The sequence below is a fragment of the Vicugna pacos genome, chromosome 8 (genome assembly GCF_048564905.1).
Source record: "Vicugna pacos chromosome 8, VicPac4, whole genome shotgun sequence".
NCBI classification, from domain to species: Eukaryota; Metazoa; Chordata; class Mammalia; order Artiodactyla; family Camelidae; genus Vicugna; species Vicugna pacos.
The window spans coordinates 42,663,653-42,691,256 of NC_132994.1; the positions used below are offsets into that span (position 1 = coordinate 42,663,653).

General features: G+C 33.5%; 1 pseudogene; it reads right to left on the minus strand.

Moving 5' to 3' along the window:
• LOC140697866 (DNA (cytosine-5)-methyltransferase 1 pseudogene) overlaps positions 1 to 27,604 on the minus strand; it is a 148,930-nt pseudogene that overhangs the window by 81,845 nt on the left and 39,481 nt on the right.

Genomic DNA, 27,604 nt, shown 5'->3' on the forward strand with positions numbered 1-27,604 from the left:
ACTCAGAATAGTATTGTGTGAATCCACACAAATCAGAGATCTTACTCATTCAGCTAAATAATATTAAGAACAGAAGTAATCAAATGGCTCAGAAGAAGCAGAGAGGCATCTGGGACGTTGAGGACTTCTCTGAGGTCTTTCCGTTCTACACGGGCCTACACCTATGACCCAGAACAGATGAAATCTCTCAGTAAGGTCTGTAAGGTTTCTCACACAGTAGAGAGCATTTCACTTATGTACTATCTCTGTTTTATATCCCCCAGAGAATTGTGTAGTCTACGTGACATTCTCCAGGAAAGCAATGCCTTGTAAAACTTCGTGTTCTATATACTATGGATAATTTTATCTAGGGACTTCTGCCATGGGCATTTCAGAGACAAAGCTTCTTCCTTCTAGCAAAGATCATTCATTAGTCTATTTACCCAGAGATCCTGTAGACGAGAAAATTAGATCAGATTACCTGCCTTCTTTTCTTTACTCCTGGGCATCCCTACCATAAAGTGAGTGAATTCACTTCTGTTCAGTGCTTTAACTGTATCTTTCCTTAAGTAAAAGTTAAAGTAAAATTAAGTAATTAAGTAAAATTTAATTTTAATTTTCCTTAAGTAAAATTTAGTGTTGTTATGGAATAATCACAATCAGATCTATAAGTTACTATCTCTTTTTTAAAATAAAGAAACAGGTTCAAAGAAATTGGAGCCTAGCAAATGTAACTGCCAGAACTACTGTCTTCGGTTTCTCAGCTTAAAGCCCACTCCCTCAGTCAAAACTAAGCCAACAGCACTGTTAAGTGATGATTACCTCAATTGGTGACCCATGCCTCTGCTCTCCAAGTAAGGCCCTGCAGTCTATGTTTGGCTGTTTCACTAGTTTCAAAGGAGTCAAATGGCCCATAAGAAGAGTCTGATTTTTCTGGAGAGACTCAAACAAAAAAAAATTAAAAATCCATTAATGTATTTGATTAGAAGGAAGAAAAAAACTTGTTTCAGATATTCTGAGTGCATTATTCTTAGAACAGACATTGGACACCTTGATCAAATAAGTACAGTGTTCCTTATTCCCAAGGAAAAAGCTATCACCAGTCATGCCTAATTTGGCATCATGAATTTAAGCTAGAAAGTTGACTCTCTTAAGATAGCTCTATTTAAAATCCTGCAATTAATTGCATAAGAAAAGACCGCCTTGATTGTTAAGGACTTTTCAAGTGTTAGAAAGAAGTGGTCATGAAGGTTGAAATGGAAATTTTTGGTGCTGGTACTCAAGGTCTCTGCTTGCAGAATTTCTGCAGTCCTGGTGTCTTCTCATATACGTAAGGACACAGAGTTGCAATGTGGAAGCCCTCAGAGAAAATGTAGGGAGGTGGTACTTCAGAAGTAAACTGATGGAACAGAATTGTCTTTTTAGAAAAATAAGATATAGAAATAAGACAACCTTGCTTCCTCTAAAAAGCTTACACCAAAAAAAAAAAAGCGAAAATAGAAAAATACATATTTATTTGTATCTCATGTTTATCTGAAAGTTCTCTTAAGCTGGGAATATGTTGGTCATCATCAGCATTATTAAGCAACACTGCCCTGGGGTCAGAATGAAATTATTCATTTGATTTACAAATAAACTCATATCTGAGTCCCCTATTTATGCACATTGTCAGTGATAGAATTAATAGGGTACTCATGCTATTGCTCACAGAACATTTTCTCCTGCGGGAAAATACTGAAAAATATGAACACTCACTAAAGCAGGACTGTTCCACACAATGACCTCTTGGATTCACAGCTTTATCAGAAAAGTTGTTTATAAACTTTCTGCTGTTCCCTGAAGAGAGCTAATGGCATGATGATTGAAATTAAAGTTTTAAGAATGAAGAGAGCATTTTTAATCATGGAGAAATTGCCATCTCAATATTCTTAAAAGATGTTCAATATTTAAATAAGATCATTTCAAGATCTAATGAAGCATATACAATATTTAATTGAATCATAATTTTTCTTTAGAAAACAGGAAGCCTCTCACACATACATTTTCATTAATTATGCAGTAGTTCTAACATTAAGATTTATCTCAACAAAACAAATTAATTAAAAAAAACACATGTCTTTAACTATGCAAAATCAGAGTGGAACAAAGCGTTAAGCTCTGTACTGGTAATGCAAAATCAGAACCAGCATTTCCATAAGGGAACTGTGTCTCTATACGTAGTAATACATATAAGTGATGTATCATTACGTATAAGTGATGTAACACTAGTACAATGTTAAAAAGACCCTTAGCTTCCGGTAAATTGTTTTTCCCATAGCTACAGACAGTTTTCAAAATTCATATTTTGAAATGTGAGTTGAGCATTTTTAATCATTTTTAATTCCATATATGACACATAAATAGCCTATATTACTAATAAATACTTAAAATACTTAAGTTAAAATGCATGCACATTCATAATTTATTAATTTAACAACCTTTAGCTGAGTGCCTAATATGTTACACATAAAAAAATTACTACATCAATGAAGGTAACTGATCTATATTTAATACATATGCCATTGTTTTAAAACAATTATTTTTTTGTTTAAAGATAAAATTGCTTAACTAAAACTTCATTTAGATTTACTCTTAACTTGAACCAACATTCTCATGCTTACAAATACTGTATGTAGAAGTAAATCTGTTTATTGCAGTCTTAGAACTCTCAAAGAGAACTTGCTTTGGGGAGAGATTAATGTATTTTCAAGCAATTACTTCATTTTTTTAGAAGCATTTTAGTCAATAATAAGATAATTACAGATTATTTTTAATCTCTATGGTATATAGCACTCTCCATGTTAGCAATAATAAATATGTTACTATATTTAAATGCTCTCTAGCCACCTTTTTAAGGCTTTCCAGTAGCCCTAATTTGGTCAGTTTGTTGTAAAAAATATCATCCTTAAAAATGATTAGCAGTGGAAAGAATAATACAGTCTTACAATTAAACATCTGTTTGAATCCTGGATCCACCATTAATGCCTGTTTACAGTCAGGAATCTTTAAGCTGCAAATGGCAGAAACCCTTTTCAAACTCTTACCCAACCTACCCTAATCAACCAAAATAGAACTTACTGGCTTCCATTCATTCATTCCACAAATTTTTATTGAGCATTCACTATGCGTCAGGCAATGTACTAGGTACTGGGGGTTTAGCAGAGAAAAAAACTCCCACCCTCTTGAAGCTGCATCACACTGGATGATGGTGATGAAAGATGAGATCCACAGACATGATAAGACACAGCGATACATGTTGTGAGAGAGAACAAAGCAGGAAAGGGGGTGAGGGAATGACAGTAGAGGCTGGAGAGAATTAGGGAGGGTTGCTGGGGAAAGCCAACAGAGAAGATGATATCTGAAACATGGCGATGGTAAGCCATAAGGTTTCCTGCAGAAGACTGTCTCACGCAGAGTGAATAAGCAGTGCAAAGTCCCCGTGCCAGGAGCAGGCCCGGTGTGTTTGAGGCACAGCAGAATCAGTGTGATAGGGTAAGTGAGGAGGCTCAGAGCAGCATTTACAGTCAGCCCCACCGTATGAGGTGAAGTAAACCACTGCCATACTACTCTCACGTGACTATAAAATGATACTTTGTCTGAGATATAATAAGACGTTGTTAGGAATTGGCTTTTATTCTCATATGACTCTGATGTCTCAGGACTGAAATGGGCTTTACATCAAAGATTAAAATGCTATTATCAAAGTTTTCTTTTTCTCCTGTTCTTGGCCCTGTCTTCTCAGTTATCTATTTCTCTCCTCAAGTCACACATACAAAAGAGAGACCTCAGCAAACCCCAGAGCTTGCATATTTCTTACAGCTAACAATATCAGAAGGGGAGAGTCCTTTCTCTCCGGTATGTATGCATGTCAGTTCTCCACAGAAGGCTCTGATGGTCCAGGCAGGGTCATGTGTACAGTTCCACAGTGGGAAACCTGGATCACTTCAATGATAGTCTCATCCAAATCACATAGAATACAAGACGAAAGTTCCTAAAAGAAATACAGGGCTTTCCAAAAGTTAGAGTGGGCCTACCAATACTGTGTGACTGTGCACAAACTACGCTATCTGTCTAAGACTCAGTCTCCTCATCAGTAAATTGGAAAAAATCACGCCTACCTCATATGATTACTGTGAGTTAAAAAATTAGAAAATGTTAGCAAAGTGCTTTCCCTAAATGGCCACTAAATGGTACCCATTACTACCATAACTTAGTGACAGATTTCTTTAGAAAGTCACAAAAATACACAATGAAACATTAGAAAATGTCAACTTTCTAACTACATTGTAGATTATATAGTAGATTGACTATGGTATTATTTCTAAGGGAAAATAGGATCTTAAAAATTGAAAGCTACAGGAGAAAGTAAGAACCTATAGTAGAGAAGACCAAATTATTGAACTCAGTATCATCTGCTCACGATTATTTAAGAGTACAGTGACTTGTTTCCAAACTATAAATCACAACTGTAATGATAACAGGGACAAATATTTGACACTGGAATTGCCAAAAAACCAACTATTTGGCTACCATAGCCTTGACCCTTTATCAGGGTATCTGCTATTGTTCTCTGAAAGGTAGCATCTGATCAGTGTTTTTTTCTTTTTTTTTTCCTTTCCTAATAATATTATCTGCACAGTTATGGCCACAGGATTAAAGACAATGGCCACAGGATTAAAGACATGACACTTCGATATCAGGCATGTTAATTCCCTTTTCCAGGTCTTATTTTTCTTATCTATTATATGACTGTTTGGGACCAAATACTTCTGGAAATCTCTTTTAGGGATATGAATCTTCAAATGAAAACTTGCCAGCATTACACTATATTCTACAACAGCCCAACGAGTTCTGGAGAGTTGCTTTTATTGTGAATACATTCTTATTTCCTGATTTTTTAATATAAGTTATCATGGGAACACTTCAATTCTGCATTTGTGAAGAGAGTCAAGTGTTAGCCTGGGCATTAAAAGAAGAAAAATAAAATTCGAACTTTCAGAAGCCAAGCATATACCTAAAGTATTTTGCTTTAATCCTTCATGCCTGGCTTCTGATTACTTCTAGCTCAGATGATAGAAAGCAATTTTCAGCTAAGTGCTTAACTCCAGTAGTTTGCTTTCACATCTGGACCTCCAGGGCCCTACTTATATATCCCATCATGTAAAGTGTCTCCACAATTCTCTGCTTTTCTTGGAAAAACACATCCTTGGAGGTTTTACATGGCTTTCCATTTCAATCACTACATTAAGCCCAAAGCTCTAAACTTTTCTTGCTTTTTCAACTTTATGAACTACTACACTTCTTATGATGAAAGTAGAAAAGAAAAAAAACCAGGTTTCATGTAATTTAATTCTGTCACACTAGATGTGCTTATCTGTTTAATGAAAACCAACACAGAGTTTTAAATTATGCATTGCTGATCAGTTTACAACCACAAAATGGAGTTAAAATAGACTTGAGCAAAATGACTATGACAAATTCCACACATCACATGTAGGAAGAAACTAAAAATTTATGCATGGTTCTAAATAGATGATCCATATCTCAGTGGAATAGAGATGAGGAGAAAAGAAAGAATTAGCCATGACTAGTGTAATTTTCAGTTTATTTGTTATTTTGGAACCTAGTGCATCCTCCTGAGACAAAGTTGTGGCTCACATAAAAAGCCGCATAGGGACTGATGGTCAATAGTCATTTTTGATTCCCTACAATTGGTGCAATTTTTCAGAGAAATTATGAAAAAATACAGAACATTAATATGTAATTTTGATAAAGAACTCTGAGGATTTCAGTGAAAAGCACAGACTAAATTTAGAAACAAGGAAAGCTATATAGAAGACTTTTAAGAATAACGTGGCCACAGATGAGAGCAATCCAATGCCAATGTTGGTAACATTTAAAATGGAATCTTTTTATCATTATGACTCAATAAATTTTAAAGATTATATTTAATATGTTAGTAACTTATAAACTGTTTCACAATTAAATTTCAAATCTGGGAAGAAAGTTTGTGTTTTTCCTCAACTGGGTTTTAAGACATGTATCTTCTTATCAGTAGAAAATGAAAGAATTGCAGATAAACATTTAAAAGAATGAGTTAGTCATTGCTAGAAAAATAAAATGAAAAGATAAAACTGTAACAAAAAAACTAAAGATATTTTTATTTCCTAATAATAAAAATTTAAATAGATAATACAGATAAATAAATATTTTGAGGTCGATGGAAGGATCAACTAGATACAGGATTTAGAGAAATAAATTTCATTACTAGAGTTTATATGTACACTTAATTAGTTTTACAGTCATGTAAACTAGTTCCTTAAAAAGCAGTTTAAAACAAAACAAAACAAAACAAAAAACTAATACTAAATTTCTAATACTGGCAATTAGCAGACATAAGGAATTGAATCATTTTGGCAAGATAGAAGCAACTTAAATAGTATCATATATAAATATGAGAAAATGACAGGTTTAAGTTGTAGAAAGATTTATGTAAAATACTAACTACATTCATTTTTACGTTGCATATTGTGGTCATGATTTCAAGTCAATGTATAAGTTGAAAAACTTTGCATTTCTCAGGTTATTACACATCCATTAAAATGCATCAACAGGTAAACAGGAAATAGCCTGTAATTTTTAGATTGTTCATAATGAAAGTTCCTTCATGAATTCAGAAAACAGTCTTCAGTTTTAACAAATGCTTACTCATTTTTTGATGATCTCTCTAGAGTGCATTTACTTCCAGATGGCTAAAATCTGAGCTCAACATAAAGATTAATGTAGCCATAAATCATTAACATAACCCAGTATATGGTATAGAGTCTCCTAATTTATGCTTTGCCCCCAAGGAACACCTCAGTCTTTAAATGAACACAGCTTACTATGAAAAGAGCATATACTTTGAAGACTAAATTTATAAAGCCCGCCATTTTGCTTTATCATACCTTTGGGAAACCTTGAGAAACTGTTATTTAAAAAAAAAAAGTAATAAGTTGATCTTAGAATAACTTCCTTTAAAATAAGTGCTATTCTACTCCATTCTTACTCCAATATTTAGTTCAAAACTCTGCAGACCTTCTCAGTGTTGGTAAATCCCAGAGAGTTGGTATATTTTCCTATATAAAATTATAAAGATTATCTTGAAATCAGGAAGTATGATGCCTCCAGTTTTGTTCTTCCTGATTTCAAAATATACTTAAAAGCTACAGTAATGAAAGGATTTGCATAAAAATAGACATACAGACCAATGGGACAAAATAGAGAAGCAAGAAATAAATCCACACCTATATTATCAACTGATGGTCCACAAAGCTGCCAAAAATACACATTGGGAAAAGATAGTCTCTTCAACAAAAGATGCTGGTAAAACTGGACATCCACTTGAAAAAGAAGGAATTCAACCCTTATTGTACACTATACACAAAAGTCAACTCAAAATATATTAAAGACGTAAATATAAGACCTGAAACTGTAAAACGTCTAGAAGAAAACACAGGAGGAAAACTTCATGACAACGATCTTGGCAATGATTCTTTGGGTATGACAACAAAAGCAACAGGCAATAAAACAAAAAATAGGTGAGTGGGACTACATCAAACCCAAAAGCTCTGCACTGCAAAAGAAATAATCAACAGGGTGAAAAGGCAACCTACAAACAGGGAGAAAATATTTGTGGACCATATATCTGATCGGGGATTCATTTGCAAAACATATAAGGAACTCTAAAAACTCAGTAGTAAAAAAACCAGAAAGCCTAATTAAAAAATGGGCAAAGAACTTAAGGACACATTTCTCCAAAGACGACATACAACCAGCCAAAAGATATATGGAAGATGCTGAACATCACTACAACACTAATCATCAGGGAAATGTACATCAAAACCACAATTAAATAACACCTAATATCCTGACACCTATCAGGATGGCTCTTATCCAAAAAAAACAAAACAAAAAACAAAAAAAAACCTAAATAGAGCAAGTGTTGGCAAGGATGTGGAGAAAAGGAACTCTTTTTACTTTGTTGATGGAAATATATAATTGTAAATCTGCTATGGAATACAGTATAGAGGGTCCTCAAATATAAAAAATAGAACTACCCATATGATCCTGCAATTCTACTTCTGGATATATTTACAAAAGAATCCAAATCAGGATCTCAAAGAGATACCTGCACTCCCATATTCATTACAGCATTAGAAATAACCTAAATGTCCTTTGATAGATAAATATATTAAGAAAATATGATACATATACACAATGGAATATTATTCAGCATTAAAAAGAGGAAATCCTGTCATATGCAACAAAATGGATGGACCTGGATGGACCTGGAAGTCATTGTGCTAAATGAAATAAACCAGTTACAAAAGGACAAATACATCATAATTCTATTTACATCAGGTATCTGAAGTAGTGAAACTCATTAGAAACAGAGAGTAGAATTTCCAGGGCTAGTGGCAAGAGGAAATGGGGAGTTTTTCAACAGGTATAAAGTTTCTTATGCAATATGACTAAATTCTAGAAATCTCCTGTAGCAACTTGTGCCTATAGTTAATAATTGTATATTATGCATTTAAAAATTTGTTAAGAGGGTAGATCTCATGTTAAGTGTTCCTATCACAAATTTTTTTAAAGTTCTTACAATTAAAATACAGCAAAGTTCACCATGAAACAACAGAGTTTAGGAATAAGGAGCTCAAGAAAGAGTATTCTACTTACTTTTTCTTATATATTTGCATTAAACACTATAAATTTTATGGAAAGAAATTCTGTTATGAAATAATTAATGATAAAAGCTCTAAGTGTAACTTGTTACTAAAATGAAGGTAGGTTTCCACCAATATTTTCCTTATAAGTCTTTCCTCAGTACTGGCAGATACAAGGGGGAAAAAAAGCAATAATATTAAAATTCTGTACTTAGAATACTCACTATCATAAATGGACAGAATAGTTTCCTTTCTGTTACCATTGGTTATCTGGGATCTCCAAACTCAAACATGGAGTTAGGATTTAAGAATGGTTTGACATTGCTTAGTTCCACTTTCTTATAGTTATTTCTTGTTGACCTCAAATAACAAAAAGCAAGGGCATTAAATCTGCAGGCTTGCCCTGTAAGAGAATGTGTGGAATAAAGCCACTTTTTTTCGAAGGGACTGAATACATTCTTCATTTTCATGACAAGGTTTCTTGGAAATAAATCAGCATTATAAGACAAGGCAAAAAAGCAAAATGAAACTAAGATGAATGCTTTGCTGCAACAGCACTGACCTTAGATCCAGACAAGTAGGTCTCCTCCTGTGCCTTACACTTCAGAGTACCCCCACATCACAGAGACAAGATGCCTAAAGACATTTTTATTCATCTCATAAGTGGATTTTTGTTTTGTTTGTTTTTTTCTCGGCTTGCTTGTTCATTTGTTTAGTTCAGTAACTGGCTAATAGATTAGGACGGTTGCTGGAGCTGAAGTGAGCCTCCAAACCAGAGAATGCAAGGGTGAATGCCTGAATGTTGGGGAAGGTGGGGATGGTGAGAAGAAAAATCACAACTTATTCCCTGGAAAACTGGGGAAATCATATAAAGTTTATCTTCAAAATCGTCAAATGATGGGTGCCAGACTGGGTTCTGCCAACAACCAGGCAATTGTGGGGAAGACAACCTGGCAATCTCAAGCTAGAAAAGAGAAGAGAGTGGATGGTAAACACACTGACCTTGGCTTCCTGGGAGGTTTGTCTGCTCTGTCTCGCAGTCCAAATTCAGGTGGGTTCAGTCGCTTCCCAGGAGATCTGGGTCAGAGCTCAGCTTTGCCTTGTTCTGTTTCAGCAGATTCAATCCACTCTGACTTGCAAGGGCAGGAAAGAGCTCCTTCTGGCTCCTGGTTATAAGGACCATAACCAGGGAGTGGGGCTGGGACTCCTGTGTGGGAATATGAACAGGGGCATGGATGTAAATTGATGTGTAATATTTACAAGACTGATACAGTGGTCACAGATTCCTCTGTACTTTCACCCTGTACATGGATGAGCATATTCTGTATTCTGCAGGCAGAGTTTGTCCTACAGTTTGTCCAACTGTTTGTACTTTTCCTACGTACTGATTTCTCATAGTCTTTTTTTCCCCTAAATTCTATTTTTGATTCTAATAACTTATCCCTTAAAATTTTAAAATTTCCCCACCAAAAAAAAAAATCAGAAACAAACAAACAAACAAAATATCTCTCCACTGTGCCCTTGGTGACTTCCTGTTCCATGTGAAAGGTACTAGCCTGGAAGTGCCTTTGAACTGTTGGCACTGCTGGGGAAGGCTCACCAGGACATGCCTACGCTGCTTAGACTCCACTCCTCCGTGGGTATTAAACCCATACCAGGAAGTCTCGGCAGGAACGACTTGTGAGTGGAAGAGTAAGAGGCAGCAGCCTCAGTGCCTTGAGGTCCCTGACCAGACACGTCAACCACAGTCCCTCCCCCTACTTCATAGGAAATCTCAAAGCCACTTACAGTTAAGACAACTTAGGAGACGCTGCTGACTCAGTCTTTGTACTTTGGCTAACAGTATGTTACTATTTTATCCTTTTCTCCTTTCTGAAACATTCTTTTAGATATTTCTTCTATTTCTATTTATTTCATTTTTAGTAAAAAGGTAGGCAGGAAGCAACATTGAAAGCACTGTAAATTATGAGGATATGCCAGTGAACTGGGAGCTCAGCAGAGAGATTAAACTTGAATTATCTGAGACAGAATTATGGCCAAAATCCTGGCTGACAGAAGAAATAGTTAATGTTTGTTCAATGGGAGTACACAGGTATCTCTGTTAACATTTTTCCATCAAATTAGAGTAAGAACATGGTCTGCCTGGAGTTTATCAGCTGAATTTCCACAGAAAGACTGCAAGTGGGTGGGCTTTTTGTTTGTCTTTACTGAAGTTTCAGTATAATACTTACAATACTGTATTAGTTTCAGGAGTATAGCATAGTGATTCAATATTTTTATAGATTATGCACCAAAGTTATAATATTCTTGGCTATATTCCCTGTGCTGTACATCACATCCCTGTGACTTATTTTTTATATAACTGGTAGTTTGTACCTTTTAATCTCCTTTACCCATTTTGTCTAACCCCTACCCCCACTCCCTCTTGCAACCTCTAGTTTGTCCTGTCTCTGTAAGTCTGTTTCTGTTTTGTTATATTTTTAATGATAAGCTCCAAGCAGAAAACAGTCAGATGAATTTTAAAAGTCCATTGTTTTCCTGTAAAAATGTGTTTGAAGATCCAGAAACATATTCTTGCATAAAGAAATGAATGAGAATTTCCATATTCTTTTATTTTAACTTCTAGGAAGCACAGAAAAATATTTAAAACATTTAAAATTATATTAGTTTTGGTGATAAGTGCATTTGTTTTTATCTTTATGTGATTGGCATATTTATTGATTTTAAATTGTTTGATATTATCTACGTGTTTTTACTGATGAAACATCAAATCACATTTGAAGGCATATGGGCTATAGATATTTAAATTACTTCAAACTGTTTTGAATAAACATTAATTTTTTAAAACTATAAGCTTCATGTTTATTTTCTATTTATTTATTTCTGTGTTACTCATAGTAAACTTGTCAGGTAAACATTTTCATAGATAAAGTCAAATTCAGAGAGTTTAAATTACTTGTCTTAGGTCACTCAGTAAGAGCAAATATTGAAAAACTTCAACATCCAGTTTTCTCTAAATCTAGATTTCAAAATAATAACATCAACATTAAAATAAAAAACAGAAGACATGGCTTAAGAATAAAAATTACCATGCGTCAACAAAAATATGTGAGAGATCAGTATCTTTCAGTTTTTTGCAAGTTTTTATTTTGCAACCTAACAGAATCCAAAGCAATGACTGTATAAAATGTTCATTTCCTATGTAATTAGTCCAACTAACAAAATAGAATTAATAAAATACATTATGTGTATCTTGAATCTAGATAATGAAAATAATTATTGTCATAATACTTTCCATTTTGTCAAATTTCCAAAATCCATAGTGTTAAAAAGCAACAAATTTTAAATTTCATTTTTATAAGAAAAGGGACAGATGACTTGCATGTTATCTTTATACCATAAAAATTTAGGTGTGGTTAAAAAAAACAAATTATGCTCTGTGAAAATGGAGCTGCTTCTAAATATTTGGTTAAGTAAAGGCAACCAAAACATGATTATTATTTTCTCTCATCAAGTAGTGAATATTTCTGGTTTGGGATAAACCTGTCTTTAACCCCCAGGCAGTTACAGATGGCTCATTCTTGTTGAGACAAGTGAAAATCCTTTTTTGCTAAGAAAAAACTAACATTTTTTCCCTTCAGCATTTTCTAATCCAAAGCAAGTTATGGTGTTCATGCTAACATACTACATATTAAGTAAGACAAAAGACAATTTATCTTCTCTGGTCACCTTTTTATGGAAACATATTTACAGTTTAGTAAATGTTAATACATCCTCAGTAACCTAGTTATATTTGTAGAAATTTTGATAACGATTTAAAAACTTTCATGAAGCTTTTTAAAGGTCTGATGTATCTGGCTATCCTTTACACCTTACATTTTTCTTTTCTTCTTTTAAAATAATTTCCTATGTGTTCTATAACTTGCTAATAGTTGGCTTCATCACCATTCAAATACCACTTAGCCAAACATTTTCTCAAAACTTATGAATATTTTTCAACCTTTTTAGCTATATGTATTTTGGCTTAGAATGCTATAATAAATATAGAATTCTCAAAAACTCATTTAATTATATAAAGAATTTTGGCTTGTGAAATAGTATACTTTTTAAACACCTTTATTGTGGTATGATTCCTGTACAGTAAACTACACACATTTCAGATGTACAATTTGATGAATTTTGATAGCTGTATACACCAATGAAACCACCACCACAATCAAAATAGCTAACAGTGAAATAGTATACTTTTGCACTATCATAACATGAGCATCACTATTGACCAAATAGTGTTCGTTTCAAAAAATCTGCCATACATATCCGCGTGGAGGTGAACATACTGGCAGTTTTATTTGGCTTAGAAACTGGAATACAAGTATCTCTAAGAGAGAAAGAGAAAAAACCTAATGCTTTTGGAACCCAACACTTAAGTTTCTGCTATGTGTTATTCACTTTCCCAACAATATGGATTGATATTAGCTGCAAGGGCAGGCCTTAGGCAAACAGAGAAATGGTTGTTTTTTTGTACTGCTGCCCTCCCACACGCCTTCTCAGGCTGTGCCATTGCCTCAAATCTACTTCAGCTAGTCTCCACGCTTTTATTTGCTCCCTTGTGTGGGAACTTACATATCGTACAGCACACATTCAGGGTCTAAGAAGTCAGCTAGTGAATTAGCTTAATTCATTAGATTTTACCAAAGATCATTTGGAGAACTACTCTCATGAATTATACATGTATAAGCAATACACTTTCATTTTAACTGGGTCTCCTACAGATACTGTACACATATTTAATATTTATTGACAACTAAAGAGTTCAGCAACCTTAAAGAAAGTTTAATTCTGGGTCTTGCAATGGGAGTTCAACTTTGTTATTCTGTGCATTTCCTCTCAGTCTTTCCTCCCAAAAACTGCTCACAAAGGCTGAAAATTCTAAAATGGGTTTATTTGCATTTGCACAAACTATCATTTATGGATCTAAACATAATAAAAGTCAACAAAATGAGCTGCAATTTGATTACTTCCTGAAGCTAAAGACCATCTAATTTATCTCTGTAACTTCACTACCTAGCAAAACACCTGAGGCACAATGGATGCTTAAAGTATTTTGTTGAATAAATGAATAAATAAATGTATGGATGAGTAAATGAATAAATGAATAGGCACTTTAATCCATCAAAAGTATGTCCTTGCTAATATATCCAATAGTTTACGTTACTAGGAACTATGATTTACCTACAGGTGAATTTAATTTAAACTTGTTCTTAATAAAGTCCTTGGTCATACACATTTTTGGGTGGGAAAATGGTCCCTCAAATTTCAAATCTTTTTTAAAGAAGTCATCAGATAATGTTGATATGTTCAATCACCCTTGATCAGATATAATAAATATTTTGCCAACTATCCACCCTCACTACACTGTTTACAACACTGAGAAAAGATTTTGTATAAATGTATATGCAATAGATCTTTATACATAAATATATAATTCAAGATACATGTTCAAGAATGCATATACATTCTAATTATTGTTAGTAATTAGGAGAAATGAATATTAATACCTCTCAGACATTTATAAAACTATATATTACAACAACAGAAAACTAAAGCTTAATTCCTCTCTTTCTACAGATAAGAAAACAGGAATTTAAATGCATAAAGTGATTTCTGCAGAGCTACACAGTTAAATAACAGAGCTCAATATATTCCGTGTTATTCTGAATCCCAATCAGTGCCCTCTTAATTAAAAGGCAATACTTAGCTCTGTAGTAGCAGTCTAAAATTATTATGTAAAATAATTTTATTTATTGAAGAGAAGGCATTTTGGGAGTGAAATCCACAAGATCTCAATAGTCTATGTGAATGAGAGGGCCTAAGTGTGGCAGTCTTGAGTAAGTTGCATTAAATTGTACCATTTCAGATATTCAGTAATTCATTCATTTTAGTAAACACCTATGGGCCACCTACTTTGAGTTAAGTATTCAATATGGAAATGAATATGAAACCATCTTTTGTTTTAAAAAAAACTCATAGATAAATGTATCAACAAATAAATCACAGAACAAAGTGATAAGAGATGACTAAAAGTTATGAGTAGAATTGGAGGAACAAAAGATAAAATCTTGTAAGATATCTTAATAATTCAGAGATGCTATGCTGTTACAGAACTTACCATAAATTGGCCAAATTAAGAGTTAAAGGTACAGTTCTCCAAATCTGACCAATACTTCTGACCCCAACTGCAAAGAGTTAGGGTCCAGCTATAAAGTTAGAGAAAAGAGTTTACAAAAGACAACACTTGCTTCTGACATCAAATGCAAATTTGATGTTTCCCAAAACCACCCTGAGGTTTGGTAATTCTCTAGAAAGACTCCTAGAACTCAATGAAATCTATTATACACATGGTCTCCATATATTGCACGGAAAAGATACAAATTAGAACCAGACAGAGGAAGAAATGCATAGGCCAGAATCTGGGAGGATTCCAAACACGAAGCTTCTGTTGTCCACAGGAAACACTGCCCTCTCATATTGACACGTGAGAACGTGTGAATATCACCAACTCAAGCAGCTCTGGGTGTCCAGGCATGCGTGTCCAGAGCCTGTAGTGATGACTGATTCATAATACTGACTCAATCTCAGCCTCCCGCCCCCACCTCCTCCAGGAGACCCAGGCAAGCCTCAAATCCCTAAACCTCTAATCACATGTTTGGTCTTTCTGGCACAGCCAGCCCCCTAGGAATACTGATTGTGTATAGCACCGCTTTAAGTCAGCTCTTGAGCAGGTGTGGTCCCATAATTAACAACATGAATAATGAAGACATTCCTATCATTTGGGATACTGAAAACAAAGGCAAGACTTCTTTGGGCAAGGCAAAATTTCTTACTACCCAAACATATATGTAATTTACAGATTATCCAAAACATTTTTCATTTTGTAACCTGTCAAATCGAATCTCTAATTAAGTCTATTACTTGTGTATCTAAGTGGCTAAAATGAGTTTCATGGTGTGAAAGGAAAATAAAAATGGAGTTGGTATTGCTAAGAGAGAACTCTAAGATGGAGCCAAGGAGGCCACTGAGGAAGTGTGACTCATGCACATCTCTGCCTCTGATCACTTACTATCTTAATGCAGGCATCCAGAACATCTATCTGCCAATGTTATAGAAACTCAAAATACTCATTGGACTCTTACCCTAAATAATTCCTGACAACCTATCCCTTAAGGACAAATATTCCCCTTCTTGCATGAGAGTAAATCATAATTCTTGTCAGACAACTTAAACAACCTGTGGCTTTTGCCTTTATGAGCCCCTGACTCCTTCTCTTCCTGGAAACACTCTTTCAATTTTACCTGAATCTGTCTCCTGAATTATAATTCCTAAGACTCCAAATAAACTCTTTCCTTATTTGCAGCCTTCTATGTTTTCTTGGTCAACCATGGACAAAAATATGGAGGAAAGGATTACACTGAGGTAACAGCACAGAGGCAGTTAAACTTGAGTGAGACATTGAAGGATAAATGTATTCTATAGGAAGAAAAGCATTTCTGCGAAAGGCACAGTGAGAAAATTCTAGTGAGTCCTAGAGGAATAGAAATCTAAATGGAAAGAAGGGGACAAAGGATAGCAGATGGAATATGTGGGTTTGGAACATCATTTGGGAAAGAAGTCTAAGGTTAGACTGTGTGGGACTAATTCCATGACAATGACTGTTGAACCTTTTTTGTAAGCACTCAGGAGATACTGTGCTTATTGCAATGGTTAATCTGTAAATAGAGTGGTGGTAGACTAATTATTTTCCCTTGAAAAAATAATACAGTGAATTTTACTATAACAGTAATAATAAACTTATTAAAGTAAGGTTTACCCAAGTAATACAAATAGTGAAGGAAATATGCTACACTGTAGAACATGAACATATTGGTATATTTCCTTTACTATTTTTATTACTTGGGTAAACCATACTGCACTAAATTATTGTATTATTCTTATCAATTCTCCACACTTATAGAATAGAGAAGAATTATTGAAGTGCAGAAATACAGGAAATTCAAGGATATTTGGTCAAACTATTTACAGAGTCAATTAAGCTGTGTAATATTAGAAGAGTTTGTCCATGGACTTGTTCAAGATAGCATTTTCTGTTTTTACTCTCTCTTATCAAATGTTCTTGAAGGAAAAATATAATTTACTTTCTATTTGTAGGGGCTACAAACATGAAGATGAGCCTTAAATACATAAAAGGAAAGTGTTTGAAACAAATCTGTGGCACTCATTCAGAGTCCCAGATGATTTTCTCACAGGTTTGTTGACCTCTACCTCTAGAACTATTTGTGTCTCAAAAAAACTCTTCCCTCATTTATTTTTTATTTGTGTTTCTTTTCCTACAGTACTGGTGTTGAAGAGAATTCTAATAATAAAAATTTTACCCTTTCAATTCATATAGGTGATGAGTACCTTTGAAATAAAGCGAGATCAAGCATTTGCCCTGGGATTTAACACACTGTCATTTATAAAATGTTTCCTTTTCTCTCCTACAGCTACCTTTCACTTTCACAGTGATTTTCTCAAAACTTTTAGATTAGAAGGTTAAATAATACTTTTTGTCTTTTCTATTATCTGTACCTTGCCAAATTTACATATTATTTGGCTTCCAAATTTATATTCTGCCTCATGACTGATCTACTCAAAAGGCACTTCATCTTCAGATTAACTACCTCTATCCTGAATTAGTAATTAATCCAAAGTTAAAACAGTTTAATCTGTTGTGTGTGACTAGGTTGACTGGCCTTTATTCTATGTTGTGAGTAAGAAAGAATTGAATTATAAATCCAATTTTTTTAAAGAAAGTTTACAAGGTAAATTTCAAATGGAGAAAAATGGAGGTTACAATTATTCTTTAAGAGGAAGTCTGGGTAGGTGGTAAGATTTATGGTAACATTTTATTATTCATGTCTTGTAAAATGTTAAGTATATTCTAGAATAACATGAACCCTCTTATGAATTTTAAATTGAATAACTTAGGCACACCAGTGGTCTTTCTTTCTTTTCCCTCTCTCATTCTTTCTTCTTTACTATTAGGGAGACCAGTCAGGAAGGCAGCATTTGTGTCAAGAGGATGTGGCTCTCTATTCAGTAGACTAAATTACTAATGGTTATTTATATTTATACTTTAGATGTGTAGTTATTTTCTATTTATTTTATGTTGTCTAGTACCTATGATTGAGAACTTCACAAAAACATTTGAGAATTACAAATAAAAATCTCTTTAAGAAAGGATACCTAACAAAGCATCTGAAACAAGAATGTTTAAGTGAACAAGTATATCTCATATATTTTGAGGCCACATGGAAATGTAAAGGAGTCAGGACTTGTATTAAAGAAATAACATTAATTTCAATTTTCCATTAATAGACAAATCCTGATGCCAAAGTCATGTGATATTTTATGACGTTTTTACTGCCAGTGCAATATGGAATGTATCACACGAATGTAGCTGCAGTCCCCTGTTTCTACAAATATCACCTGTATTTTGTAATGACAGAAGGATCAAAGTAGGTATATGAATTAAAATGACATGCTCACAGGCTTCATAAATTTGCAAAATACAATATACATTAGAGTGTATTACCTGCTTAGCACTCACAGGCCCCTAAAGAGAAGGGCAAAATTATCACTCCTCCTTTGACAGATAGAAATCTGGAAAGTTCAAGTGATCTGATAATAAAAAAATGTTAATCAGTGACAAGCACCCAGGGTTCCAACATCCAGGTACTATGACCTTTCCTCTCCACAGCTCTAATTTCTCAGAAACAACTAAAGCAATAGACTACATGACCATTTTTTTAGGTCCAAACTCCAGACTCTGTAAGAAAAACTCACTCTCATGAGGGGACATTATAAACAATATTAAAAAGTGGAAATAACACTCTCCCCGGCATCAGTTCCACCTGGAATTGATCTCCAGCACTGCCCCTTAGCAGCTATGTAGCCTTTTAACAAATTGTTTAATCTCTCTGAGCCTCAGTTTTGCAAAATAGACATATTAAGGTCTGCCTTCACAGGATTTTAGTAAGAATTTGAGAAGGCAAAATTTTTTGTACATTTGTTTCCAATAAGAGACTATTATTATTTTTATTAACTTCAAACGATAGTTTAATTAGTCCTCTGAACAACCAAAGGAAGCAAATGATATTGTCCTAATTTTAGTGATAAGGACACTGAAGCTTAGAAATGTCAAGTAACTTGCTCAAGATTACACTCCTGGTCAGTGATGAAGCCAGGGTACAACCTACATGTGTATAACTGCAAATCTCTTATTATTTAAAAAAATTTTAATATGGAAATTCCAGTCCTAACCAGAGAAATATGAAGGTCAAGAATTAACAAAAAGCAAAATGAGACTTGCCTGTTAATTTTAGCTCTTTTTCTTCACTCAAAACAATACTTCTCAAGGTTAAACCAATAAAGGAAACATTGATGGGAACACATTTTTCCACAGTGCTGAGGTCTTATCTACACATTGCTTCATGTTCAAAAGATGAAAATATAACTTTACACTGGGAACAGGGCTGATAATCACTAAACTGTGAGATTTATCTTAGTGGATCACCAGGCATCAGACAACCAGACTTTATGTGGTCTTACTGATCACAGTGTCACATACAAAGAAGTGTTCTTGTCAAAAATGTTACTCTGTGGTGACTCCCCATGAGTGCCTTCTCCCAGTAAAAATCTCTCAGCAAGCCTTTTGTAGAAATTGGTAAACTGGTTCTCAAATTCATTTGGAAATTCAAAGGAACTAGAACAGCCAGAACAATCTTAAAAACAAAGTTGGAGGACTTACGTTGGCAGATTTCAAGCCTTTATTACTTATAAAGCTACTTTATTCAAGGAAATGCAGTATCTATGTAAAGATAGAGAAACAGATCAACTGAACAGGATAGGGAGTCCAGAATGAGACTCTTGCCTATGTGGAGGTGTAAATAACAAGATGCAGAAGTACTTCTCTAGAGAAAGCATTGCCTTTTTAATAAATAGCGATGGAATTATTGGATATCCATATGCAAAAATGCAATTAAAACTTATATCCATACCTCACACTGTTGATAAAAACTGAACTATTAATGGATCATAGTTGTAAATCTAAAATCTAAAACTATAAAACTAATAGAAGAAAACAAAGAAGAAAATCTTTATAATTTTAAGTTAAGGGGAAAGGGTTCATAAAGACAACATCAAAACATAATTCATGAAAGAAAAATACAAAAGATAAATTGGACTTCCTCAAAATTAAAAACTTAACATTCCTTAAAAGACATTGTTAATAAAAAACAGACTGAGGAAAAATTAATTATATGTTATAGAATTGATAGCTAGAATATATAAAGAATTTTTTAAGAAACAATGCAATTAAAAATGAGCAAAATTCATAAGATAAGCCTCAAATCAGGATTAAGATAACCTGTATGTGGAGTTGTCTGTGTGTGTGTGTTACTTTTCAAAGGTCACTAAAAAAAAAAATCACTCAAATACTAGGGACAAAGATGTATTTTCCCCTGTTCTACTGTCAGTAACAACACCCATTTTGCACTCCTTACCTCAATAAATGTATCCTTCCTCCAGGTGCTCTGGCCCCAAAATAATCCTGATTTTGTTTGCTTTCCTTTTCCCTCACTGCTAGATTCATTTAGTCACCAAATTATGTAACTTATATCATCAAAACCTCTTTCATATTTATACATTGCCCATATTTCCACAGCCATTGCAGTTTTAGAATCTTTCTCATAAACTATAGCTTCATCTCCTTATCTATGGTTTCTCCCCAATACAATTCCTTTGACCAACTGCAGCAGCACTAGTGTTCTAAAACAGATAGGTGAACATGTATTAATCTGTGCCTCTGAAATTTCAGGTTGTCTTCAATGTAAAGGGAATGCCTGGTATTAAAACATTTCCATAAATTTACATTTATCCTTCTGAGTTATTTTCCTATAACACTTCACTGATGAGATGTGTAGCTGAGTCACATTGGTCTCCTTACCATTGCCTGAATGTGTCACATAGATTCCTCACCCAAACTGTATTCTCCAACTAAACTATCTATACCTCCAGTCTATTTTCCCCTAAAATTTCAGTTCAGAGTTTAGCTTTTACTCTCAAATGAGCTTTTGCACATTTCCTCTATTGAAATGACATTTATAGTATGTCATGTAGTGGCTATTATTATGTTAATATCAATTTTTAAAATGTGTATCTCTCCCACTGAATTGGAAATTCCCAGAGTTTAGGAATCTTGTCTTTTGAATCTACACAACTTCCAAATACCAAAATATCCAATATTACACTTAATAAATATTAGGTACTACATATATTTGTGATAAATGCAGTAACAAAGAAAACTAGACTGGTATCTAGTATAAACAATATCTTAATTTCTCCTCATCCATTGTTCTCAGAACAAGATAAATTCTCTTTCTAACAAGAGGGCCTGGAAAGGGATAGAATAACTTATGAGCAATTCAGACCACAACAAATACATTCAATTTTGAAACTTCTAGAGCACACAAATGTCTTTATTAGTAAAGGTATTTATAATATGTGCAATGTCTTTAGAATGTTCATTATATCTTCAGAAAATTAAGAAAATATTTTAATAAAAGTTATTTTATTACTCAATTTTGACTATAAGGCTATTGCATTACACTAAAACCTTGCTTTCTTAAAGTATATTTATTTCTAAGTAATAGTTTTCTCTAATTATGTGAATTTTTTCTTGAAAATCCAGAATTTTAAATGGCATACTGCATTATTAATTGACTATCACTCTACTACTAATTGCAGGAAAAAATAAACAGTGATTATTAGTTATCTCGTGATGGTCTTACCTGTGTCCAGATCACAGGTAGATTCTACGAGAACATGGGCTGCATGCTGCCTGAGCAGAGCAAGAGTGAATTTTCCAGCATAGGCATCTTATAGAACTGCAAAACATTTTCAAATTTATTGTTTTTTTTCTGACACTCTGTCAACCCAAGACATCTGCACATAGGATTTTCAGCACAGTTGTAGACATAGATAATAGAATGCCGTGAGCTACCATTAACTCAGGAAAGAAGAGTCTCTCTTAACCTGTCTTCATTCTAGGTGGTGTGTCCAGATCTTTAGACATCATTGTGCCCTAACTGTATGGCCCATAGTTGATATGAACATGGATTATCTTCTGAAAAAGAAGATACATTTTATATTTTCACTTGCAAATGGAATGTTCAAACTGTCTCCCTTTGGATCATTTTTTTTTAAGCAGATGCTTTCAATATGTTCTCTGAGGATCACAATGCAATAGAATCCAAGATTATTTTATTTTGGTGTTGCTAAATATTTCTTTTGAGGGAAGTTAAGAGATATTGGTAAGGAAAAAAAATGGAACAATATGTGTCTTTTGGATGGTTTGACAACTGATGTCTCATCTTTAAAGCTGTGTACAAATAAGTGACCTTGTAAGGTTATAAATAATGAAGGGATATTATCATTACTCTTGTGGTAAAAATAATCAGTTTAACACCAGTAAAGAACATCTTTAGATTTAGAAGTATTTGGCTCTATTTTTTATGTAATAGATCCTTTAAACAGAAGGTGGTAAAGGAATCCAATTTGTAAATAATAATAGAAACATTTCTTTGTGGCATACTGATATAATGTCATAATGTCATCAAAATGAAGGCTACAGTGTTAAAGTGGTGATTCTGTCAGCATAATGTGAAGGGAAAACACTAAGATGATAGTATAAATGGAGGAAATCAACTAAAGCAGACCTTCCATCTCTCCTTCAAAAGCTGTGTGTTTTAGAAAGTTAAGTTATAAACACCCTGTAAAACTCCACACACTGTTGTCACTTCACATCAATAATACTTTGTTCACAAAAAGTTCACAGAAATTACAGTGTTAAAAAGTGATTTTAAGAGTATTTAATGGCAAAAATGTTGTTTCTAATTCAGTTCTCACTTTCTCTCTTTATTATTGAAATGTGTATTGCATAATTATGCTAGAAGCAGAGGGTTTATATGAATGAAGTGGATTATTTGTAAATTATAAAGTAAGTTTATATAATCCCCTAGCACTACTGCCAAATGCAAATCACCAGATATAATTGGGTGGTTTTTCTTTGCCTCTGTCTCTCCGAATATGACTGTGTATGTCTACTGAAGTCTTCTGTGTATGTCTACAGTGTATTAGTGAGCTGAACTACTATAATGTGAACTGAATCCCCTGACTTCTGAGTTTAAAGATCCTGCTTTCAGTCCTTTTGGCATCTGCACAGGGCAGCACATAAACAACTAATACTCACGAGACCCCACTTCAGAGGCATTAAAAGCCATTTTGGAAAAATAAAAATAAAAAAGAAGAAATACAATGTGATCCAGGTAGACTGGAGTTTTAGGATGAACCATCTGGCTGTACATGCAGTAGTTTTGATAAATCAGATACTATTCAAGCAGAATTCCCTGTAGGTTACTGAATGTTTCAGAGTCTAAAAGCTCTAATGTACATTTGATCAATTTCATTTTATCACCAGGAGAAGAGCTGTCAAACTGCCATTAAACTGAGTTTTTCTCTACTGTAAAGTAAAGTTTTTCTCTGCTCAAAAAAAACAACACTTGAAAAATTTAAAAACCAGGCAAAGTAAGTTTCTCTACTACTCATAACATGAAAATGGTATGAAGTAAATACTCCAAGAAGTAGCAATGCCTATGAGGTAAGACAACAAATGTCACCAATTTTATTATCCTGCAAAAATACGTGTGTGGGTTCTTGTGTGTATACGTATCACTATCAAATCACCAAGGAATAAATTTAAGTACTTTTACCTTAACACATTCAAAAGTAGAAGAGTTTTGCAGACAGTAATTCAATATTATAAAGTACTTGCAGTGCATTTTAATATCTGATTAGACCAAACTTGGGAATAAACTAGTTTCTATGAAGAACAAAAAAATCATCAATTTATTAAACACTGATGATTTACTTTAGGACTAGAAACTAAATAAGGCAATAATATTATGCCTACTTTTTTTTTTTCTATTTGGGAAAAGGATTGATGTTGTGTTTTGGGATTCTTTTCTTAATTTATTTCCCCTATAGACTTTGTTCCCTCGTGATTTTCTCAAGGAGAGATGCCAAAATAATTGCAATTTAAATAAAATTCATAAGAACTGTGAATTACCTTAACACCAGGTTAGTGGTCAATAATTAATTAAACGAATCTCTATTAAGTACCTATCATACGTCAAAGCTGTGTTCTATGGGCTGGTGATACAGTTGTGAAAAAAATAAGTGTATTAACATGCAAATATATACACATGTAGAAAAACAAACAAGTAAATAAATAAAGACAGAAAATTGTTCCTGCTTTGAAGAAAATACAACAGGGAAATATGACAGAGAAACTACTTCACCAAGGACTCAGGTCTTCTCTGAAATCAGAGACAGGAATATGACAGACAGCTATGTGATTATCTGGCAGAAGAGTGTTCCAGGCACAGTAGAGATAAGTTGGCTAAATGTGAGGGACAGAAAAATATGCTGGTAGAGTATAATGATGTATGGGGAGAGAAGAAATTAGATCAAGGACATGGACAGGTGCTGATTCTATAAAGACGTGAAAGGTACGATGCAGAGATTGGGTTTTATTTGAATGGCAATGGCAAACCAGTGTAGGGTTTAAGCAGAAAGGTGATATAATTTCTGATTTTAAAAGATCATTCTGACTAAAAGACATGAACACACCGTAGTGGGAAAGCAACAAAACCAAATGAAAAGCGATTGTGTCAGTCAAAACAAGAGATGATGGTAGTCTGGACTGGGGAGATAACAGGAAAATAATGCAATCAAAGTTGACAAATTTTGGAAACACAGATGACACAACTTTCTAATAGACTGTATAAGATGGTGGTCATGACCAAAAGAAAGAACTAAAACCACAACTTATAGGTTGGAAGGTTAAACTACTAAATTAGATTTGATGCCATAAATAGAAATGGGAAGTTCTACTCCTGATAGTAATGGAGTAGTTCATATCATGTCAACCCTCCTTTAGATGAGTCTAGATAGAAATAAGAAAAATCAACTGTGTGAAAGTACTAGAACATGAACAAAATCAGAAAGAAAGTGTAGGGAAATTAATAATTGGAAGAAATGGAACAGAATGAATTTTCCAGTTTTGTGGCTTTTTGGAAGGGGCTACTCTCCAATTAGTATCTTCTGGGGATAGCCCAAACTGAGGGACAATACTGTTAGCTATTGGTTGAGGAAACAGAGGACAGTGTCAGGACAACACAGAGGTTGGAAATTCAGACATCCACAAAAGAGGGAGCTACAAAGAGAGAAGTTCATATACAGCTTATAAGTTCTGAACAAATGTATAGAAAATCCCTGAATTAATGGAGTGAACTCAAGGCATCCCACTAGTGTTCAAAGAGCTAAAAGAAGTTTCAGCTGGTGCCAAAAGGGAGAGAGAGCTTGGAGTCAACTTCAACTAACTTAATTTTCAATCAAATAAAATTTTAAAATCACAAAAATATTTAGAAAAACATAAGAGAAAGTAGAATTCCTATGTGTGTAATTCACAGTGTCCAGGACAAAGTCCAAAACAAAAGAGACAATTAAAGACAAGAGGCAATGTGACCCCAATCAAGAAATAAAGAGAAATTCATGGAGACTAAGATGAGACTTTTGAATTATTAGACAGAGGTTTTAAGTATGCTATTGTAAGCATAGAAAATACCTCCTAACAAATAAATAGATAAAAAATTTCAGAGGAGAGTGAGAAAGTACAAAAAGGACCAAACTAGAATTCTAGAATGGATTATATATATACACACATATACACACACACACACACACACACACACATATATATGTATATACATATTATATATTATAGAAAAAAACTGGATGGGTTTAACAAAACATTGGAAATAGAAGAGTCAGGTACCTTGATAAGAAATGAATGGAAAATTTAAAATATATAAAAAAATACAGAATAAATGAATGGAGTCTTGGTAGCTTATTTAAAAAGTCAAATGCTTTAACTTACATAAAACCAGAATTCTAGGAGATGATAAAAGAGAAACTGGGGCAGAAAAAAAATTTAAAAAACGATATCATATAGTTTCCCAAACCTGATGAAGGAAAATTAAAGCATCATTAACACATAAACACCAACAGGTATGAACAGAAAAAGAACCATCCTGAAGCACACCATAGTAAAACCCTTAAAAAAAAGATAAAGTGAAAAGCTTCAAAGCAGCCAGAAAAAAAAAAAAAGATTTTACATCAAGTGAAGAAAATGATACAAAGAACTTCAGAGTGCTGTGGAATAATGACTTGAAAGTGCTGAATTTAAAATCAAAAACAAAAACAATCATTATTGAATTCCATATTCAGTGAGTCTCCCTCAAAAATGAAGACAAGATAGCTCCACGTAAACAAAGCCTAACAGGATCTGTTGCCAACGAAACTCTCTGTAAGAAATGCCAAAGGGAATTTTTAGGTTGATGAGAAAATAAGACCAAACAAATACTCAGATTATTAGGAAGTAATGGAGAGCTCCAGAAGTGTTAAATGTATGTGCAAGTATAAAAGATTATTATCTCAACTTCTTTAAAAAAAAACCTATGAATTTAAGAAAAATGTGTAACTTTATGTAGTGAGGTTTACAGACATAATACTTTAGTCTAAAAGAGGTCTAAGGGCTATATGAAACTAGTTATAATATTCTTAAATTTTATGTGAAGTGGTACAAAATTAATTCTAAATTATAACAATGGAAAGTTATGAAGTATATTTTAATCCCTAGAGCAGCCAGTAAAAGTAATGTGAATAGGTATAGATTAAAAAGCTGACAGAGAAATTAAATGCTAAAAAGTACTCAATTAGCTAAAAGTAAAATATAAAACAAAAACAGAGGAACAAAATATGGGACAATAAAAAACACAGAACAAAATGATACAATTAAGTAGAATCTACTCAATAATTGAGTATCAGGAATCAGATTCTACCTCTAAATCTGTATCAACTGAAGGCAAGAGACTCTCTGAGATACTTTCAGGCAACAAACCCCCAGTCATGTTTCCAGTGCCTTGGATTCAAATATGACAGACACCTAAAAATTACTAAATTCTTGAGGAAAATCTCTAGTTTTAAAGGTAATAATCAAAAACAGTCAAAACAACAAAACAAAGAAATTTGGAGGGAATTCAGAGAACATAAGAAGAAAAATAAAACAAAAGATAAGAGAAAATGCATTCAGAGCAGGAAAAGGAAATTTCAAGAGGCTAAAATAAAATATTGTACTCAAAGATTTAAAAGATAAAGTTGAAAACTGTTATGAAAAGCTGAAGCTATAGATATAGACAAAATATATATATATATATACACACATATACAATTTCCATAATGAGGAGATCTTGTGGAAATTGAGGGAAGAAAATTGTTCAAAAATAATACAATACCAAAAATTAAAAAAAAAATCTAGCAATTAAGGGAACAAGTGGTCACATTATAAGGACTTGCTGCTGCTTTGCCCAATAAATGTAAAAAGATTCACAACTCAGGATAAGAACATAAAATTACCAAAAAAAAAAAAAAAAAAACCAGGTGAAAATAGTATCTTAAAATCTGCCAGAGAGAAAAAAAGATGAAAGGTCACATGCCAAGTATTAGTAATCGGAATGGCATCTGATTTCACCACAGAACACCAAAATCTATTTTTAAGATGAAGCAATATCTTGACAATTACAAGGAAGAATACCCAGATAAACTGTCAATCAAGTCTCAGAGTAGAATTTTCAGATATGCAAGACTCAAAATAGTTTATT